This window comes from Chroicocephalus ridibundus, chromosome 18 (genome assembly GCF_963924245.1).
Source record: "Chroicocephalus ridibundus chromosome 18, bChrRid1.1, whole genome shotgun sequence".
Lineage (NCBI taxonomy): Eukaryota > Metazoa > Chordata > Aves > Charadriiformes > Laridae > Chroicocephalus > Chroicocephalus ridibundus.
In genome coordinates this window covers 8,937,207-8,951,280 of record NC_086301.1, presented here as the reverse complement: position 1 = coordinate 8,951,280, position 14,074 = coordinate 8,937,207, and positions in this window count along the sequence as shown.

Sequence of the window (14,074 nt, the reverse complement as noted above, 5' to 3'; positions counted from 1 at the left end):
GTGAAGTCCCAGACCACTGGAGGCGAGAAGTTCTCTAGATACCTGCCCACGTTGTCCCACATGCCATGCCACCCCTGACTGTCCAGCCTCGGAGCAGATCTCTGCGTGGTAGTCTTAAATAGTCGTTTAACCCTAACCAAGACCTGGAACACGTTCGGGAGACATAACGATAGGACCAGGCTGGTTTGAGCATCCCAAGGATATTCAACATTCTCAAAAGCTGTCATACCTGACCCAAAGGAGAAAGGGAGGCAGAAGAGTTGGGGAAAGTGTCCCCCCCGTTTCCCCCCCAGACGGGGTGTAATTATTAATAAATTGTGAGAGACGGTGCCCAATGTACGGGAGGGACAGCAATACCACATAGACACCCCAAAGTAACTGTCTGAACAGTGATGTTATCATATCATAAGCTGATATCGCACAGGACAGTAAAATAATAATCCTGATCCCTCTCCCAGAAGTAGCAACCATCATCGCAGGGAGTACATGAGCCATATGGGAATTTACATAACACAGCCACGAGAACAAACCAAGCAACAATTTACCTAATAAAATAAACGCATACGACAAAATCATTTTTCCCAGCTCTAGTTGAATTCTGTTGTTATCTCAACCCTTCGAGCCCCACGTTGGGTGCCAAAAAGGACTGTCGTGGTTTGGCCTCAGTCGGCAACAAAGAACCCCGTGCCACTCGCTCGGGCCTTCCCAGTATGGGAAGAATCATAAGAAAAAGGCCAAACTCTTGGGTTGAGACAAAGGCAGTTTAACAGAACAGCAAAGGGAACAAGAAAACAAACAACAACAATCACACGGACAGAGGAACATACAAAGATGATTAGGGAACCACCGCTCCCCGCCACTCCCTGGACCCTGAACACCCCAGCCCCCTCCAAGCGGAGAAGTCCTGCCCCCTCCCTCGGCAGCTCAGGGTGGGCATGGCTCACATGGCATGGAAGAGCAGGGAGAATTAACCCTATCCCCACCAGAACTATGACAGCTAGAGATAAGGAAAACCTTCTTCCTCATCAGGAGAGACAAACATGGGAGCAGGTTGCCCAGAGGGGCTGCACTGTCTACATCCTTTAGTATTGTTAATTCCTTACTGGATAAATTCCTTAGCAACCTGGTCTGATCCCATAGCTCATCCTGTTGGGAGCAGCAGCTACGAGCAGAGACCTCCTGAGGTGCCTAAATGCTGAGTAATGCTGATTTCTTCCCCTCTCTCTCTCCCCTTGATGATGGTGGGGGAAGCGCTTGGGTTCCCTGTGACCATGGAAGTGAATGAGATGCCAGTACAGTCAGATCAACGGCCGCTTCCTTCTCCTGCTGCAGGCAGTGTTGCTCACATGCAGGGCTGCCCCACAGGTACCCCCTAACAGCCTACCTACCCTAACAGGTACCCCCACAGAGCAGCCTCCTCTCTCCTGCACCTGCCTGGCTTTAACCCTTTCCACAAGCCCTGGCTCTGCACCACAAACACTCTGGTGAGAGTCCTCACCCCGCATGGTCACACGGTACAAGCTGCACTCCGAGGATTTTTCCTCCTGGGCGCTTTCCAGCCCAGCCCAGCTCCCTCCAAGCTCTCCCACCTCCCCTGCCCTCTCTCCATCCCAGCCCAGTCTGCGCTGGCCCAACAGCAGAGCCCGCCCCAGGGTGCTGCAGAGCTCTGGGCACTCACTCCACAGCCACAGCCCCTCTGAAGGGCACCGCAGCTGCTGGGGGGCAGAGGAGGGTCAGCCCCAGAGACGGGGGGCATTTGGGCACAAGGAAAAGGCAGTCAGTGGGCCCCCGTGTCCTCCTCCCCAGGATATTCTGAGGGGTCTGCAGCCCCTCTGTGCCATCCCCTCTCCCCAGCCCGGTACAAGAGCCCTGGCCCTGGGGACCCTCAGGCAGCTCCTGCCGCCCCAGTGACAGAGTGGCACTGGGACAGCCTGCCCCAGGCTGCTGCAGCCACAAAGGTCTTCTCATTTCCCATCCATTCGGCGCTGCTGCTGATGGGTCTCAGAAAAAGTAGTTGCCGCTGGTTCTTTTATTTTATTTAAACACACAGAGCGCCTGACTCTTCATTTACACAAATCTTTTGTGTCACACAAGACAGGTGGATATTTAAGGAGGGGGGGGATGAATAATGATAGGCTCGACCCATCACAACAGATACAGGGAATCATTTGCAGAGGAAGGTACACAATCTATGGCTGATGAAAAAATGTCCAATCAGTTTCCTCAGGGCATCCTTGAGCTCCTGATTCCTCATGCTGTAGATGAGGGGGTTCACTCCCGGAGACACCACCGAGTACAGAACTGACAGCACCAGATCTAAGGATGGGGAGGAGATGGAGGGGGGCTTCAGGTAGGCAAATACTGCAGTGCTGATAAAGAGGGAGACCACGGCCAGGTGAGGGAGGCACGTGGAAAAGGCTTTGTGTCGTCTTTGCTGCAAGGGGATCCTCAGCACAGCCCTGAAGATCTGCACATAGGACACCACAATGAAAACAAAACAAAAACAGGAAAAAAAGCCACTAACCAGAACCAGCCCAATTTCCCTGAGGTAGTCTGAGTCTGAGCAGGAGAGCTTGAGGATCTGGGGGATTTCACAGAAGAACTGGTCTAGGGCATTGCCTTGGCAGAGGGGTATTGAAAATGTATTGGCCGTGTGCAGGAGAGCATTGAGAAAGCCACTGCCCCAGGCAGCTGCTGCCATGTGGACACAAGCTCTGCTGCCCAGGAGGGACCCATAGTGCAGGGGTTTGCAGATGGCAACGTAGCGGTCGTAGGCCATGATGGTGAGAAGGGAAAACTCTGCTGAGATGAAGGAGGCAAAGAAAAAGACCTGGGTAGCACATCCCGAGTAGGAGATGTCCCTGGTATCCCAGAGGGAATCGGCCATGGCGTTGGACAGAGTGGTGGAGATGCAGCCCAGGTCGAGGAGGGCGAGGTTGAGGAGGAAGAAGTACATGGGGGTGTGGAGGCGGTGGTCACAGGCTACGGCAGTGATGATGAGGCCATTGCCCAGGAGGGCAGCCAGGTAGATGGCCAGGAAGAGCCAGAAGTGCAAGAGCTGCAGCTCCCGCGTGTCTGCGAATGCCAGCAGGAGGAAGTGGGTGATGGAGCTGCCGTTGGACATCGGATCCCTTTGTTCCCGAGGTACTGCCAAAGGAGGAAAGCACACTCACAAGTCAGGACAGCTCTGAGCAAATCTCTTCCCATTGCCTGCCCTTCCAAACCCAAGCCCCGAAAACACTCTTTGCCTGTGTCCTTCCTTCCGGGAGCTTTCTGCATTGCCCTTGTTGGAGCTCTCATTGTTGCTGGCCAAGTGTGCCATGAGAAGCAGAGCTCTCCTTGTGGGCTCCCAAGGAGTCATCCCTGCTCCACAGCAGGAAAAGTCTTCTGGAAAAGTCCCTCTGAAATGTCCACTGCCTCTGATGGAGCAGCAGAGAATCTCTGATCTTGGGCATGTCCTCCTGCTCTACACAGGAGAGAGATCCCGTAGGTTTTGGGCTATGAGAGCTTTAGGAGATCCCTGCAGGAACTGCAGCGGCATTGCCCTGCACCCAGAGACTTACCGTGTCAAGGGCTGTGAAGGTTTCTCTCTCTGTGAGCTCTCAGTGTCCTCCCACTCCCAGCTGCCTTTAACCTCTCTCTGCCTGCTCGTCTCCTCTCACGCTTTGCAGAGGAGCTCCTTGCCATGACTTTCCTCCATCCCAGGAGCCTGGACCAGTTTAGTGGCAGAGGACCAGCTCAAGGCATTTTATTGACCTCTCTGGTGGTTTTGGTGCTGAGCCCATGAAGCTCAGACACAGGGGAAGCTGATGAAACCTCTCCAGAAGTCAATGTCAGATGTAATTTTGAAAGTTTCTTGGAGCGTTAATGGGTCCCACTGAGGGCCATTACTGCCAAAGGCTCCTGGGGGCTCGTTTGAGGGAAAACTGGAGGCAGTGAGGGCAGGTAGGCAAAGGCAATGGAGAGGTGTCTCTGATGCTGGCTAATCCTGAATGTGTGAGAGGAAGGCAAAGGGCCAAGCCCTGGCCTCCAGCCCCTGGGAAGGGAGATCCTGCCCCACAACCACAGCTCAGGGTCTTCCTGGGGCATTGTGATGGGAGGACGTGCAACGCCAAGGGCAGAAACACAGAATGACGGCTCCCGGGTGGGGAAGAGGAGGCGCCAAGGCCCTAGTGCTGTAAGGATAAGGTGTCTTCTGGTAGCCTTGGTGGCACAGACAACAGCCACAGCCAAGAGGAGAAAGACATAAGCACTGTTGGGGCCTTTCAGCCTTGCCCTCTCCCTTGATCGTCTCCACCACTGACTGTGCTATGGTGTCCCACATCTGCTCCTCTTCCCCTGCAGGCTGCAGACATCCCCCCTGCTTCCCCGTCTTGCTCTCCCCTCAGCATCTCACTGCTTTTACTGACCTCTCTCCATCGTCCTTGGCTCTTCTTGAAACACAACACCTTGGGCTGATCCCGACTCCCTCTGGGTGATCTGTTGCAGCACAGCACTGCCCTTGCAGTGGCATTTCTTTCTCCTGGTGTCCAGTCTCAACCTCCCAAGCTGACCTTTGTTGCATTATTTCTTTCTCCTGCTGTTTCCTTCCAAAGAAAAGCTCCATCGTCTCTGAAATAACCCTGCAACCAGTTTCAGGCTATTCCAATACTGCCCAGAGCCTCCCTGCCACTGGGCCACAGAAGCCCAGGTCCCTCAGCCTCTCCACAAAGCACACGTGCACTGGGCCCTCAAGCCCAATGTGGCAGACCTCCTCTGGACACTCTCCTGGTCCTCTCCACTTCTCCAAAATGGGGAGCTGCACACTGGGACACAGCTGTGTGTGTTGGGCCACAGCAGTGCTGAGTGAAAGGGGAAGGTGACTCAAGTTGCCTGGGGGGCACACGCTCCTCCTCCTGCAGCCCCATAGACAGCCGGCCTCGTCCACAGTGAGCGTGCACCACTGGCTCATGAGGCGTCCCTCAGGGTGCCCAGCCCCGTCTCCGCAGGGTCCCTGCTCAGCACATCAGGTCCCAGCCTGTCCTGCTGCCTTGGGGTTATTCTTCGCTGGGGTGCAGGACTGGACACTTCTCCTTGCAAAACTTCAAGACATTTCTGTTGGCCAAATCCCAGCATTTCTCCAGCTGCCCCTGGACTCAAGCTCCATTTGGTCAGCTGTTAATGTTTGTGTGCAGATGGTCACCCTGATGCTTGATCCTCAGTGCTTGGTATCTGGGGACAGATCACTTTAATATCTTTACAGAATCACACAGAATCACAGGATGGTTCGAGTTGGGAGGGACCTTAAAGATCACCCAGTTCCAACCCCCCTGCCCTGGGCAGGGACACCTCGCACTAGACCACGTTGCTCAAAGCCTCACCCAGCCTGGCCTTGAACACCTCCAGGGATGGGGCATTGACAATTTCTCTGGGCAACCTGTTCCAGTGCCTCAGCACCCTCACAGTAAAGAATTGTTTCCTGATATCCATTCTAAATCTACCCTCTTTCAATTTGAGGCCATTACCCCGTGCCCTGTCATCACACTCCCTGACAAAAAGTCCCTCCCCATCCTTGCGGTAGGCACCCTTTAGGGACTGGAAGGCCGCTGTAAGGTCTCCGCGGAGCCTTCCCTTCTCCAGGCTGAACAACCCCAACTCTCTCAGCCTGTCCTCAGAGCAGAGGGGCTCCAGCTCTCTGATCATCTTTGTGGCCCTCCGTTGGACCCGTTCCAACAGGTCCATGTTCTTCTTGTGGTGAGGACTCCAGAGCTCGACACAGTACTGCAGGTGGGGTCTCACCAGTGCGGAGTAGAGGGGCAGAATCACCTCCCTCCATCTGCTGGCCACGCTTCTTTTGATGCAGCCCAGGATGCGGTTGGCTTTCTGGGCTGCAAGTGCACTTTGCCTGCTCGTGTTGAGCTTCTCGCCCACCAGCACCACTTTCTCCTCAGGGCAGCTCTCAAGCCATTCTCCGCTCAACCTGGATTTGTGCCTGGGATTGCCGTGACCCAGGTGCAGGACCTTGCACGTGGCCTGGCTGAACTCTATGAGGTTCACACAGGCCCACCTCTCAAGCCTCTCCAGGTCCCTCTGGATGGCATCCCTTCCCTCCAGCGTGTTGACTGTGCCACACAGCTTGGTGTCGTCGGCAAACTTGCTGAGGGTACACTCAATCCCACTGTCCATGTCACCAACAAAGATGTTAAACAGCACTGGTCCCAGTACTGACCCCTGAGGAACGCCACTCGTCACTGGTTTCCATGTGCACGTGATGATCTCAGCCCACTTTGCCACCACTGGAGAGACACAGGGAGAACCCATCTCATTCTAAGGCAGACATTGCAAAAGCCCAGTCAATCAGTCTCAGTCTTGTTTCTCCATCTTATCAGCAAAGTCAGTTTCGAACAAATGCTGTGTAGACTCATAAAACCATTCAGATGGCAACGGATCACGGGAAGTCTCCAGCATAACCTCTTGCTCAAAGCAGGCTGCACGTCGATTTCAGGCTCTGTTACTCACAGCTTTGCCTATTTGTGTCATGAAAATCTCCTAGTGATTTCGGGTTTGGTTTTGCTTTTGATCTATTCATGTTGAGTTTGTCAAGCATTGTACAGCTCAATGCAAAGTATGACAGGAGGGGAAGATGACTTTCAGGTCCTTCAATTCTCCTAAGCTGATGCCATCCATGGACACTCTGGATAGTCAATGGGGTCCAGCAAATGATTTCCCAGCCTGAGGTTAGCCGTCTTCTTCTCACTGGATGCGTCACCCTCTAATCCCTCTTGACTGATTCGACTGTTTTCCTTTAAAGGTACTGGCAGCTTGGGCAGACACAGCCTGAACAAGCTGTTTGCAGTCAGCTCTCCAGGGGAGCTGAAGCTGCTCTGGAGTATGAAGATACCTAGGTGGAGCTATCAGAGATACCAGGAATGCCCCGGGAGACCTGTCCCCCTCCTGAGGAGGATTATAGCCAGGCAGGAGACAGGTTTTGTCTAAGCTACTATGGGACACCTGTGTTCACACAACGAAATACCTTGTTGGGACTTTTGGTACTATTTGGGCTCCTTTCACATACTCTGCTCTATCACTTTCTCCATAGGAGCCTCTTCAGAGCAATTCTCACTTCCTTATTCTCAGGCTATAGATGACGGGGTTGCGCATGGGGGTCCCAATTGTGTAAAACAGGGCAAGGTATTTGTCAGTGTCTGCAGAGTCTCTTGACCGTCGTTTAAAGTACACAACCATGACGGAGCCATAGAAGAGAGTCACCACCCCCAGGTGTGAGGAGCAGGTGGAAAAGGCTTTGCGTCTGCCCAGAACTGAAGGCATTTTCAGCATTGCCCTGACAATTTGAGTGTAAGAAACGACCATCAAGGAAAAGGCAAGGACTGCAAAGAGCAGGATGATGGTGTGCAGCATCGCTTGGTTCCAGAAAGTGTCTGCACAGGCCAGTTCCAACAGAGGGGGGACATCACAGAAGAAGTGATGAAGGCTATGGGATGCACAGCCGGGCAAAGTGAACAGCCGGTAAGTCTGCCCTACTTGTACTGGGATGACAGCCACCCATGAGCCCACCAGCAGTCTGACACAGAGCCTCCCATTCAGGATGAGGCCATAGTGCAGGGGGTCACAGGTAGCTACACAGCGGTCGTAGGCCATGGAGGCCAGGAGAAGGCTTTCGGTGCTGCCCAGCAAAACCAGGAAATACAGCTGGGCAGCACAGCCAAGGAAGGAGATGCTGCCGTCTCCCGTCAGGAAAGCCCGCAGCATTTTTGGCATGAGGCCATTCCCTGTGAGGACCATGAGGTAGACGATCAGGAAGACTGTGAAGTGCAGGCCTTGCAGGTTGGCGTGGTCAGAGAATCCCAGAAGAAGAAAGCCAGGTCCTGCTGTGTGATTCTCCAAGGCTTTTCTTTGGGACATTTTCTGTCCACAGAGCAACCCAAACAACACGCTCACTGGACAATGTCAGCGGCCCACGCACCATCACGCACCCCTCAAGCACAGTGAAAGACTACAGACACCAGCACAAGTGTGACTGCAGTAATTAGGAAAGCCCAAACGAGATGTGCATGGCTGTATGGGAGGGGAACACCAGTTGCTCGTTGAGCAAAGGCTTCTCAGGAGAAAACAGAACAGATCTCTTCAGTCCAAATGATGTATGGACCAGAAAAAAATATTTTTTCTGCTAGGATGATGGAAGGGAAGGGAAGGGAAGGGAAGGGAAGGGAAGGGAAGGGAAGGGAAGGGAAGGGAAGGGAAGGGAAGGGAAGGGAAGGGAAGGGAAGGGCAACACCAGCTGTCACTCTTAGATTTTAGTGAGAGAGGGTTCCCTCAGCTCTTCTCAGAGATAAGACCCCACCTCCCGAAGCTCTGTCGACACACACAGAGACCAGGGGGACATGCCTTAGATCCAAATTATTCATTTTTACATGGCTGACAGGTGAAGTCTATAAGAAAGAAAACAAACTGCTACCTGTCAATGAATCAGGTACATTGATGCACCCATGGGGCATTTCAACAAGGCAGAAAAGGTGCTATTTGTGCATATATCACGAGCGTTCAGGGTGCTAAAAGGAGGCGTTATGCAAGCAATCACAACACTACCTCAAAGAGCTTTCTAAGCATTCAAAAAAGGAAGGTGATGAAAGGTAGAGGAGTGGAGATCAGTGGGTGATCTCCCGAGATATCTAGTTTTCCTGAAAAGGTTGGGCTTTTATAACTTCTGGACAAGCTCTGCCTGGTTCCGGTTCCTGTTCCTGACCCTGCTGCTCTGTCGCATGGATTCATGGCAGCTTACTGAGGGCTCCATGGCTCCGTTCCCAGCGCAGAAACGTTCCCCAGTCCCTGTAAGCCCTTGCAGAGCAGAGCGATGCTCGCGTCGGCTGGGAGACTGAGCCTTCCCTTTTGCATTTCCCAGAGCACACGGACTTGTCACGGCTCACACGTGAAGAACGTGAGCCATTAACAAGCAGCTCTGTTTGTCATCTTAAACTGCATATGAATAACGAGAATAGCGGTTTAGAACACATGTCATAAAAGCATTCACATTAGCCAAGTGAAAAAAAACCAACACAAATGTCTTGTTCAAGAGGACGCTTGAATTCCCAGAGACATGCAGTCTTAAGAGCGTGATCACTATTACTTTTTCTTTTTTTCTTACTGCTCCTGCCTAGTGAGTTCTCCTAGAGCTGCCATTCAAAATCTCCAAGATAAAATTAGGGTTTATGTGAGGGAAAAGTGACCATGATTTCTTTCCTAATCTCCCCATTTCTGCATGCAAACGTGTAGAAAAATGAAATATTTTTATTTCCTGAAATACCGTCAGATACTTGCATTTATCATACACAAATTTTTAAGTGAAAGAAACCATTTATAGGCAGGTTGCCCATAATCAGCATTTTCTGCTTGTATAAACACACTCCACCACCCCCCGGCCCCAAACCTACAGCATATTCTTTCTAACGCCCAGATAACTCGGTGCTTCATGAGATCACACCTAGTGCATGGGCTGGACTGACTTTGGGCATGGGAAACTGCTGGAGGACTCTTCGCACAGTGACTGTCTCACCAGCGGCATTTCTCCAAGCCGAACAAAACCTGCTCCTCTGAGCCCAGCCAAGCCACCCCGATGCCTGCAGCCGCTTTTGGCAGTGGCTGTGCCACCACGGTGCCTCAGCACTTCAGAGCATGCCGAAAGGGATTTACCATTGGCAGAAGCCACAATGCAGGAACACGCTCCTCACTCCATGGTGCCGCCGGAGACTGCGGTGACCTCTTTTCCTCTCTGTCATTTCCCTGGAAACCACCTGCGTGGGGTTCTCTGGACACTTCTCCCCAACTCATGTTCCTACCTGGGTATAAGTCAGTTAGTGAACAAGCCCAGGAGAGACGACAGCAATGCTAGTGCTACCTGTGCTCCTCCCCAGACACCCACCGCATCATTAACAACGTTAGAAAGACTATCAGAATAATGGACGTTTGCGTCATCAGCAGGCCCTGAGCAACTTCCAGAACATGACTTTCAAAAATAGAGAAATTGAGAAATGAGACTGGGCAGCTCAAAAGAAAACTGCTAAGCTTGTGAGAGGGAAAAAAAAAAAAAAAAGAAAAAAATCAAGGAGGGAGCAGGAAATAAGTAAATTCAGTCTGTGATTAGCTTTAGTTTGCAGCAGCAGAAAAGGCTGCTCCGCAACACCTCCTCCCTGGGCCTCCACCTTGGCTGTGCCCCGTATTAGCTCCAAGGTGGAGACGGTCTTGAGTGGTCAAACTCCAATGGCTCATGCTCTGTGCTCAGGTTCACCTCCAAAGGGGGTGCAGGGAGAAAGCTCAGGCTGGAGGTTCATGGGAAGGTTAGAAGGCCTGTGTCCTGTCACTGCACTGCAGATGTCTACGTTTGCACAGTTTAACGTGACACGAACAATGGATGAGTGTGTCTGACCAAGGCAGCCTTGCGTGGCTCTATCACCAACAGCACAAATGGCCCTTCCAGAAGAGAGCATCTCCTGCCCTCCTGTGAGGCTCACGCAGCCCTTGATTTCTTACTCTGCAACTCTACGCGCGGGTCGAGCCCTATCGTTCAGGCAGTTCTTCACCCACCGCAATCCTCTACCTGCTCATCTCCAAGTTGGGCAACTTGTCCAGAAGGAGACTTTGAGGGACACTATCAAAAGCTTTACTAAAATCCAGCAACACTACATCCACCACCTTCCCTTCATCCACTGGGCAGGTGACCTTATTGTGGTTCGTGGTGAATCATTTGTCCCCCTTAATGTTAACTCCTTCTCCCAGGTGGGCATTAGGGCTCTAGATGGCCCCCAGTTCAGGCTTGGCTGTTCACTCTCCAAGAAGGGCACTCTGTGGAGACTGCAGCAATACTGAGAGGGTTTCCCAGCAAAGTCCAAGAGAACAAGAGGAGGAGAAAGCCCAAGCTCTGACTCCATGAAGAGAAACTGGAGGTGCTGGAGATAATCTGGCCAAAGATTCCCCATGACAGGGGAATCCCTTCCCACCACTACCACTGGAGGGATCTCCATGCACATTTCCAGCATTGTTAGAGTGCCAAAATACCCAAAGAAAGTCCTTTTGTGTCCATGCCCTGCTGTCCTGGCTGGCCTGCCTGGTGACCGTGCCTGAGACCAGGCTTATCCCAGTGCTTGACCCAGCCACGGGACCTTTCTTCCCTTTCACTGGCAGAGACAGGTTGTGACTTCACGATCAGCAGCCAAGCCATTTTCCTATTTCTGGCCTGTGAGGTTCTCAGACAGAATTGACTTCAGGCACCTTCACAGACACCTGCCTCTTACTCACCTGTGAGGTTCCGAGGCACAGCTGACATAAGAGTAGCTTCCCCACCATCACCCACCTTGTCACCCACAAGCTGATCTGATACATGTCATCTGACATTTCGTCTTCCGAAGTCAGGCGACCGTTCCAGGACCTCACAACCTGTGCATTCACTCTGCCTCTGGGGGAAAAACAGCTTAGAGTGAGGTTTGGAGGACAAGGGAAGGTTAGGGCTTCCGAGGGAGGCCGCTAGGGCTTTTGGGTTAGGGGTTTCTGTTACCAGTTCTCTTCCATGCGAACCAAAAACTCTGGTCAAATCTGGTAAGAGCTCCCCTTTTAGGGCTAGGGGTCATGGTGAGGCTCAGGATGATTCTTCTTAGGGCTTCTTGTAATTGATCTGAGTCCTGCTCAGCTTTGTGGGTTAGGGGGTTGGGTTAGGGCTAGAGGCTTAGGGTTAGGCCAGAGTTAAGGCATTTCAAGAGCAGGAACCTCGCCAAGTGCTGTCCCTCCCACACGCTTCTCCCTTCACCTATCCCATGCTCCCTTCTCTCTTTGATGAAACTCTCAGGCATCTCGAGCACTTCACCACGCTGCTCCTCACACGCAGCTTCCTCCAGCATTAATGACACCACAATCTACTCGCCAGCAAGGGCACCTTTGCCTTCATCCTCCTCTTGCCTGCCCCTAACATCTCATCATCTCCCTGGCCTTTCCCTCCAGAACTTCACAATCCCTGCCCTCCTCCTACATCCTGGGAAACATGAGTAAGACTTAGGGGAGGGGTTGAAGACGAAAGGAGGTTGAGGGACAGGATTAGGGAGTTGGCTTTGGGTTTAGGCGTGAGGCATGTGGTGAGGGTTTCAGCTTTGGCATTGGTGTTCAGGGAAGGGCTACAGATGAGAGCTGCAGGTGAGGGATTAGGGTTAGGGTCCAGCAAAGTCTCAGTGTGAGCTGGGCAGTGCTGGGTCAGAGGGGAAGGGTGCGTAGCCACTTCGCGTGTTTCTGCCCTCGTGATGACCAGGGGAAAACTCAGCTGCCGATGACCAAAAGCATCATCATTCTAATGCGCTTCCAAAATCAAATCACACACACAGACACACACAAACACAAGGCTTACAAGAGAGCTTTTTAAATCGAATCGCGCACACACAAAGAGATACAGAGGTTAACCTATAGAATTAAGATGTTTCTCTTTTTGCAAAAAGTAGTAAATTCCTGGTACCAAACGATCTTGGTCACCTCGAGAAATCCAATAGTAGTGAATGACTCACTCTTTTCCTTCGTCTGCATTTGTCAGCAGATGAGCTCTGAAATCCTTGCAAAATCTACTCTGAAATCCAATCTTCGAAAGCCTCATGAAATCTACTTTTGAAATCCTCTCAAAACCTATACTTTGATATCCTTGGAAAATCTACACTTTGATATCTTCATATCTTCATATCCTCCTGCACGCTTTGATAGCCTGATATCCTCGATGTGCTGGGGCACCCACAACATCTCTGGAAAACCTGTTCCATCGTCTCACAACCCTTTTCATAAAAAAATTCTTCCTCAGGCCTATGCTAAATCTACTCTTTTCCAGTTTAGAACTGTTGTCTCTTGTCCTGTCACTACAGGCCTTGGTCAAGAGTCCCTTTCTTACGTATAACTCCCCTTTAAACTATATAAACTCTCGTATGTCTCAGGCGAACCTTGCCATGTTTGAATCTGTCAATAAGACGCTGTGCTGATTATAGCAAATTTTGTTAAATCATTTTGATAATTGCCAGGTGATTAATATTGTTAACATCATACAAGTAAACCCTGTGATAATCAATCTTAAATTGCTGCCACATCAAAGTTGGGCAGGATCCCAAATCAACATTCCCAAGAAGAGTGGACATGAGGAGAAAGAAATGTCCCATGAAGGACAGTGCTGTGAGTGCTGAGGTCACCCAGAGGGAGCCTGGATCAGCGCAACGCTGGGTGTTCCAAGGAACAGGCAGGGAGGAAGAAGAGCTGTCAGTAAAGGCGAGGAGATGCCCCAGTGGGAGCAAGGGGAGGAAACAGGTTGGGTGTCCACAGCCTGCAGGTCTTTGTCCCCTTGGCTGTGGCGGTTGTCTTTGCTACCAAGGCCTGAAAGGAGACACCTTAATCTCATGGAAGCGGGGCCTCACTGCTTCCTCGCACCCCCCAGGGAGGCCGGGAGGTGTGGTGCCGTTGTCCTTCACTCGGCATTGCACACCCCACACCTCACTGCCCCAGGAGGAGCCCTGAGCCAGTGTGAGGGACAGCATCCCCCTTCCCAGGGCTGGCCGCTTGGCGGGATAAAATACATCAAGGCTTTACTCAGCACCAGCTCCACCTGCACAGTGCCTTTGCCTCCCTGTAATCACAGCCTCCACTTGCCTGCTCCAACAAATCCATGGGGAGGCTTGGTCTGTAATGGCCCTCAGTGGGGACAATTAATGCTCCAAGACACTTTGGCGTTTGCTTCTGACTTGAATTCCTGCACAGGTTGTTCCAGCTCCTCTCAGTATCTGGCATTCCTGGGCTCAGCAGCAAATGCCCCATGGGGCTCGTTAAAGTGCAGAAAGCCCTAATGAGCCACAGCTCTTCCATGATTTCCTTCAGGGCTTCTAGCCTGGTACAGCTCATTGGAGAGGTCTCAGGAGTCTACTTAAAGTGGAAGGTTTCAAGAAGAACTTAATAAAAAGGAAATTTTTCATTTTGAAAGGGCTTTTTATTAGTCTTTTTATTTTTCCAGAGGAAATGCTTGCAGCTTTCTCCAACTGATACTGAACCAGAGGGTCTCCTAAGGAAGACCGGA